The sequence below is a fragment of the Mustela erminea genome, chromosome 21 (genome assembly GCF_009829155.1).
Source record: "Mustela erminea isolate mMusErm1 chromosome 21, mMusErm1.Pri, whole genome shotgun sequence".
NCBI lineage: Eukaryota > Metazoa > Chordata > Mammalia > Carnivora > Mustelidae > Mustela > Mustela erminea.
The window spans coordinates 1,657,115-1,663,928 of NC_045634.1; positions in this window are offsets into that span (position 1 = coordinate 1,657,115).

Consider the following 6,814-nt stretch of genomic DNA (forward strand, 5'->3'; position numbering starts at 1 on the left):
AACCTGGCTCAGTACAGCCCCGATTCTGGAAGTGAGCACTGATGGGCAGAGAGAGACCCTGGAGAAACCCTCTGGTCTGGCTCATAAAGCAGAAAAAGAAACTTCAAAACCTCAGAGACAGTGGAGAAAATCCTGGGGTTTTTTCCTTCTCTTTTTACTTAATTTCCTTGCACCCCAGCCTCCAGTCAGTCAATCCTGTGTCAGGAGCAATGGCAGAATCAAAAATGGCAGGCAGCAGAAAACTGCAGGAGCCAAAACTCTGGAGCAGAGTAATCTTCCTCTCGATTCAGTGAAGCTGCAACCCCAAGAGGGAAGAGAGAAACTGCGTTGCTTTTTGTTTGTTTTTCTGCTGCTGTGGCACAATTGTAAGAGTGGGCAGTTACTTATCAGAAGCGGAACTTTTCTGGTCAGAGGACCAAAATGAGAAGTCCCAGGGAAGTGAAAAGTAAGGGAAAACAGTGCAAAAGGAGAAATGCAGGAAAGCAATCCCATTAAAACTGTTTCTGAACTCTGTGGCTCAGTGGGTTAAAGCCTCTGCCTTCAGCTCAGGTCATGATCTCGGGGTCCTGGGATCGAGCCCTACATCGGGCTCTCTGCTCAGTGGGGAGCCTGCTTCCTCCCCTCTCTCTGCCTGCCTCTCTGCCTACTTGTGATCTGTCTGTCAAATAAATAAATAAATAAAAATCTTAAAAAAAAAAAAAAACTGTTTCTGAACTCTAGAGCTCACCCGTGACCTGCACACCATAGATCCCATTCTTTTTTTTTTTTTTTTTTTTAAGATTTTATTTATTTGACAAAGAGAGATCACAAGTAGGCAGAGAGGCAGGCAGAGAGAGAGGAGGAAGCAGGCTTCCCACTGAGCAGAGAGCCCGATGCGGGGCTCGATCCCAGGACCCTGAGATCATGACCTGAGCCCGAAGGCAGAGGCTTTAACCCATTGAGCCACCCAGGTGCCCCCATAGATCCAATTCTAACTGGCATATAAAGACTTTGAGAACTATGCTAACGGATAGCTTTCTGCCCAGATTCCACACTAGCCGCTGTGTGATGCGCTCATGAGAAAGATCCAAATAGCACTACAAAATATTTGAAAATTGGGATGCCTGGGTGGCTCAGTTGGTTGAGCAGCTGCCTTCGGCTCAGGTCATGATGCCAGCATCCTGGGATCGAGTCCCACATCGGGCTCCTTGCTCAGCGGGGGAGCCTGCTTCTCCCTCTGCCTCTGCCTGCTATTCTGTCTGCCTGTGCTCGCTCTCTCCCCCTCTCTCTCTCTGATAAATAAATAAAAATCTTAAAAAAATATATATATTTGAAAACTGAACTGCCTTTGGAACATAGCCACAGAAGAAGTGTTGGAACATAGGACCCATACCTAACTATAACAAGTGTTTGTTAAAATGAAAATATCGACATTCTCCTTAGGATTTAAACAAGAATCAGAGGATCATGACACTCAAAATGCCCAGAAATAGAAAATTACAAGGCATATGAAGGATCCAAAAATCTCAACTTGCATGGGAAAAGACCACTGACAGTCACCAATGAAGAGATGATTCAGATGTTGGGATTATCTGACAAAGACATTAAAACAGTTATACAAATGCTCAATCATGAACACTCTAGAAACAAAGTTAAAATAGAAGGTATTGGTAAAGAAATAGAACTCAAGAAGAATTAAACATTTTAGAACTGAAAAATACATAACTAAACAGACTTTACTGATCCAAGGGCAGAATGGACATGACAGAGGAGAGTCATTAAACTTGAAGAGAGATAAGAGAAATCATTTAATGTGACCAACAGAGAGAAAAAGAAGGAAAAATATGAGCAAAACCTCAGGTGCCTGGGGGCCAAAAATAAAAGGTCTAATATTCTTGTCATCTGAGCCCCATAGGAAAATAGAAAATACTAAAAAACTACTTGAAGAAATCATGGCTGAAAATGTACCAAGTTTGGTGAAAAAGTCAAGATTCAAGAAGCTGAGCAAGAAAGATAAATTCAAGACACACATACCCAAACACATCAAAATCAAATTGCTGAAAACTAAAGACAAATTAAAAATTCTGAAAGCAGCTAGAAAGAGAGAAACCCGTAAGCAAACAACCATCCTAATGACAGATTTCTCACCTGAAGTCACACAGGCCAGAAGTAGTAGCACATTTTTTAAGTGCTGTAAGAATTATACATCTGGGGGCGGATGTGTAATTCAAAGCCTGCTTTGCCCTCTCTCTCTTGCTGCCCGCCTCTCTACTTGTGATCTCTATCTCTGTCAAATAAATAAAATCTTTAAAAAAAAAAAGATTATACACAGAGAATTCTATATCCAGGAAAATGTCCTTCAGGAATGAAGATGAAATAAAGATTTCTCAAACTAAGAAAAAATAAAGAAATTGGGAACCAGAAGACTTACTCTAAAAGAATTGCTTCAAGAAATTTCTTCCCTCAAAAGGGAAATGATACCAGAACATCAGGAATGAAAGAAGAGTAAAAGAAATGGTAAATGTAAAAGAAGACTACTCTTCTTGAGTTCCTTTTTTCTTTTCTTTTCTTTTTTTTTTTTTTTTTAAGATTTATTATTTGAGGGGCATCTGGGTGGCTCAGATGGTTGGGTGTCTCGCTCTTGATTTTGGCTCAGGTCATGGTCTTGGGGTGGTGAGACTGAGTCCCATGTGGGGCTCCCAGCTGGGGAATGGGGTAGGGGATAGTCAGTCTGCTGGAGATTCTCTCTCTCCCTCTGCCTCCGCCCCTCCCCGTTTGCTGTCTCTGAGAGCACACACTTACTCACAGAGGGGAGGGGTTAGAGGAGAGAATATTCAAGCAGATTCCCCACTGAATGCAGAGCCCCATGAGGACTGATACAGGGCTTGATCTCACTGCCCATAAGATCATGATCTGAACTGAAAGCAAGTCAGATGCTTAACTGACTGAGCCACTAATTTTTTTTTTTTAAGCTCCTAAAATATGTTTGACATTTGAGTGCAAAAAGTATAAAATTGTCTGATGGGGTTTTTGATGTAAAAGGGTGTAACATATAAGACAACTACAGCATAAATGGTAGAGGGTAAGGAAACCTATATGGTTATAAGGTTTCTAGAGTAACCACTAAAAACAAAATAAAACCAAACAAATCACAACAGAGGATAACAGGAAAATCTCCTAGTACTTGGCAATTAAACAATATACTTCTGAATATTCCATGGGTCAAAGATGCTGTCAAGAAGGGAAATCAGAAAACAATTAAGCTGAATGAAAATGTAAAATATCAAAATTTCTGACAACAGTAAAAGCAGTTGCTTGAGGAAAATGTATAGCAATTGGTATGAGTGAAAAGATAGAGTTGACATGTTAATTGGAAATGGTAGACGAAAACACTGCGTATCATACATTCTTATAAGAAAAAGAAAATGCATGTATGTCCCTTGCTGAAGTGTATGATATTCTACAAGATTAAAATCTACTGCCAAGGGGCACCTGGGTGGCTCTGTGGGTTAAAGTCTCTGCCTTCGGCTCAGGCCATGATCCCAGGGTCCTAGGATCAAGTCCTGCAACAGGCTCTCTGCTCAGCAGGAAGCCTGCTTCCCCCACTCTCTCTGCCTGCCTCTCTGCCTACTTGTGATCTCTCTCTCTCTGTCAAATAAATAAATAAAATCTTAAAAAAACAAAACAAAAAAAAACTACTGCCAAGTGTTTACCTCTGCGAAGTAAGGGAGGGGGTTGTGAATGAATGCAGGGAGACTTGTTGTCTTTCTTTAGTGTTTGTCTTTTTAATTTTTAACTTTTTAAAGATTTTATTTATTTATTTGACAGAGAGTCACAGTGAGAGAGAGGGAACACAAGCAGGGGGAATGGGAGAGGGAGAAGCAGACTCCCCACTGAGCCAGGAGCCTGATGCAGGACTTGTCCCAGAACCCTGGGATCATGACCTGAGCAGAAGGCAGGCTCTTAATGACTGAGCCACCTGCCCCAGTGTTTGTCTTTTTTTAAACATGCATATGTTCCTTTTATAGTTAAAAAATACTAACATGGGGGCCACTGGGTGGCTCAGTCAGTTGAGCGGCTGCCTTCAGTTCATAGCGCTGGGAAAAATATTAGAATAAACCAAATCAAGTAGGAAGAAAGAAATAATGAGAGAACTCAGTGAAATTATTTTCTACATTTTTTTTTTTAATGAAAAGCTGTTCAGACCCACTAATTTGATATAATTGCCTACTAATGGGTTACAAGCCAGGTTGAAAAACATTGATTTTTAAAACTTCCAGGGGGAAATAAATGTTCTAGACTTTCTTAATTTATAAGTTAGTGTTTAGAATATAACCAATCATAAAATTGAGTGTAAGGTCTTTTTAAAGGATGTAACTAGCCAAATTTGTATCCCTTTGTGATCCTTTCCTGACATCACCAGGCAGATAATCCCTTCCGCTTCTTTGTTCCCAAATAATATTTCTTCAATAGTCAATAAACATTTTCAAAGTACCAAAGCACATAGCATGCTGTTGGCCTCTCTCAAAATTGAGGTCCCTGAGGACAGATATGGTGGTGTCTTACTCTTTTCTAAATCCAATTTTATTAATGAGAGTAGTATTTACCATATTTGAAATTTAAAAATTTTATTAATAAAATAAACCTATTACATGTTGCAAAGAATAACATGTTTTATAAAACCTACATTTTCCAAATTAAACAGAAAAATGGCAGTTCACATTTTTCCAAGTCTCTGTAGTCTAACTTAATAGAAGACATCTAGATCTTCACATTTACTTCTACAATCTGTTGCAATACGGTGTGTTGAAGTATATGAAGAAAATTCAGACTCATACACACAAATATATAGTTGGAAAGGGAATATTTTCATAGCCTTTTCATAAGTTGTGATACTTATGATACTCTGATACTACACCCAAACATGACAGTGTAGTTTCTCAAAGGTTAGTTGGGATGTAGAATCTGCAAACTTATCTATGCACTTTTTGTACTGGTAGGTCTTATTATCTGAATGGATTATAAATGCATGGTAACATCACAGACTGGTCATTTGGAAAATATTTTCTTTCAGTTATGCAGCTCTCCCAACTGTTGACACATTTAAACAGTACCAAAATTTAAAAAAAATTATTCACTTTAATACCATGTTGATTTCATTAGAAAGGTCTGTGGTAGGTATTAGGAAGCTGCCAGGCTTACCATGTAGATTAAAATTTTTCATATGACAGCTCAAATTCTATCACTGGCAACAAACTTGCAGTTGTTTCCTATGACAAACTGAAGTGACAAACTCTCGTTTGTTTTTGAGAAAACATATGCCAGCCATTCAAGTATGAATAACCAGTTTAGCAATTTTTCCTTCAAGTAAAAGTGGTGTTCCGTGGAAAGTGACCTGTTTGGCCCTCTTCACAATCGCACAAATGCTTTTCTTCAAAACAACCAAAAAGATACGCTATATGCACAAACCCATTCAAACAAAGTATTGAAAAGACAGAGTACTGTGAATAAATTATATAATTACTGACTCATCAAAGACATCCTTCCGTGACTATACGGCAGTGAAGAACACAGCAGCTACTAAATACCACTGCCTTGTTTCTGGGGTAAGGCACCAGCAGTTGTACCCACCATTGTTTTGCACCAACAGTGCCAATAGCAACACAGTGACAGTGTTATCAGGCAAGTAGTTTGGAACTAGCAGACCCCTCCACGGACCACATGTTAATTAACATGCATTGTGAGGCAAGGGAAGTGGATGTGCTTTCATGTCCAGTGAAAGGAGTGTGCTGCCAGGTGTATGCGTCCGGTTGCCCATTAGGAGATGTCCTCACCAGGATTAGCAGAGCCTATAGTCTTCATAAATTGAAGTCCTAGAGCCTCCTCACCTGATTCCATACCCACTAAGCAATCTTTTGATAAACAAATTGCCACTTGAGGCAGAAAATGCCAAGTGAGTAACTGTTTGGTCTGCTTCAGTTACATTTCTCAATATAAATTGTGATTTTTTATTAAAAAAAAAGTATCATATGATACTTCATATGAAAATTCTAAAGAGAAAATCAGATTTTTTGAGTCTAAAACCAGCAAAAACATGTAAAATGTTAAAAGTATTACTTCCTAAATTCTTTAGAAGCTTATGCTACTCTATATAAATTTCTTTAGTTGGAGTTTGATGCTTTCACAACAAAAATTCTTTGTTGATGAAGTGAGATTATGTGCAGGTACAGAGAACTAACTTGTTCAATACTTCAACTCCATTCTAGCTTATCTTCCTGAACTGTGGAGGCCAGAAAGCTATCAACTACATTTTCTAGATTCCTCTGCAGTTAAGAGTTTTAGATGACATTTAGGTTCCTTCCAATCTGATGTACTAAAGTGAGTGAGGCTTTAATTTGGAACAGGATTTAAATTTCCCTTCCGTGGGAAGGGAAGCAGATGTGCTCACAAGGAATGTGGCAGAGGTTGACAGTCCTAGAGACCTAGAGTCCTAAAGTCCTAGGGGAACAGCCTCATTCAAAAGTTTTCTGATCCCAGAATTTGATGGCCCGGTTCTACAGCGTGGTTTGGGGATATATTTCTGGAAGATCAGGTGATTATTCTTTGAGCTATCTATATGCCTTAATAAACTCTGCAGGTCTAAACTATCTTGAGCAGATTTTGTTGAAGACAAGAACTGACCAATTCACATTCTAGTAACATTTCCTTTCACGTGATCATGTTTCTGTTTTATATAGTTTTATGCCAGTATTTTCTTTCTCAGTGGCTTTTCCAAGCTGAGACAACAACCCATGTACATAATTAAATGCTATTTAAAAAAAAACAAACTACCATG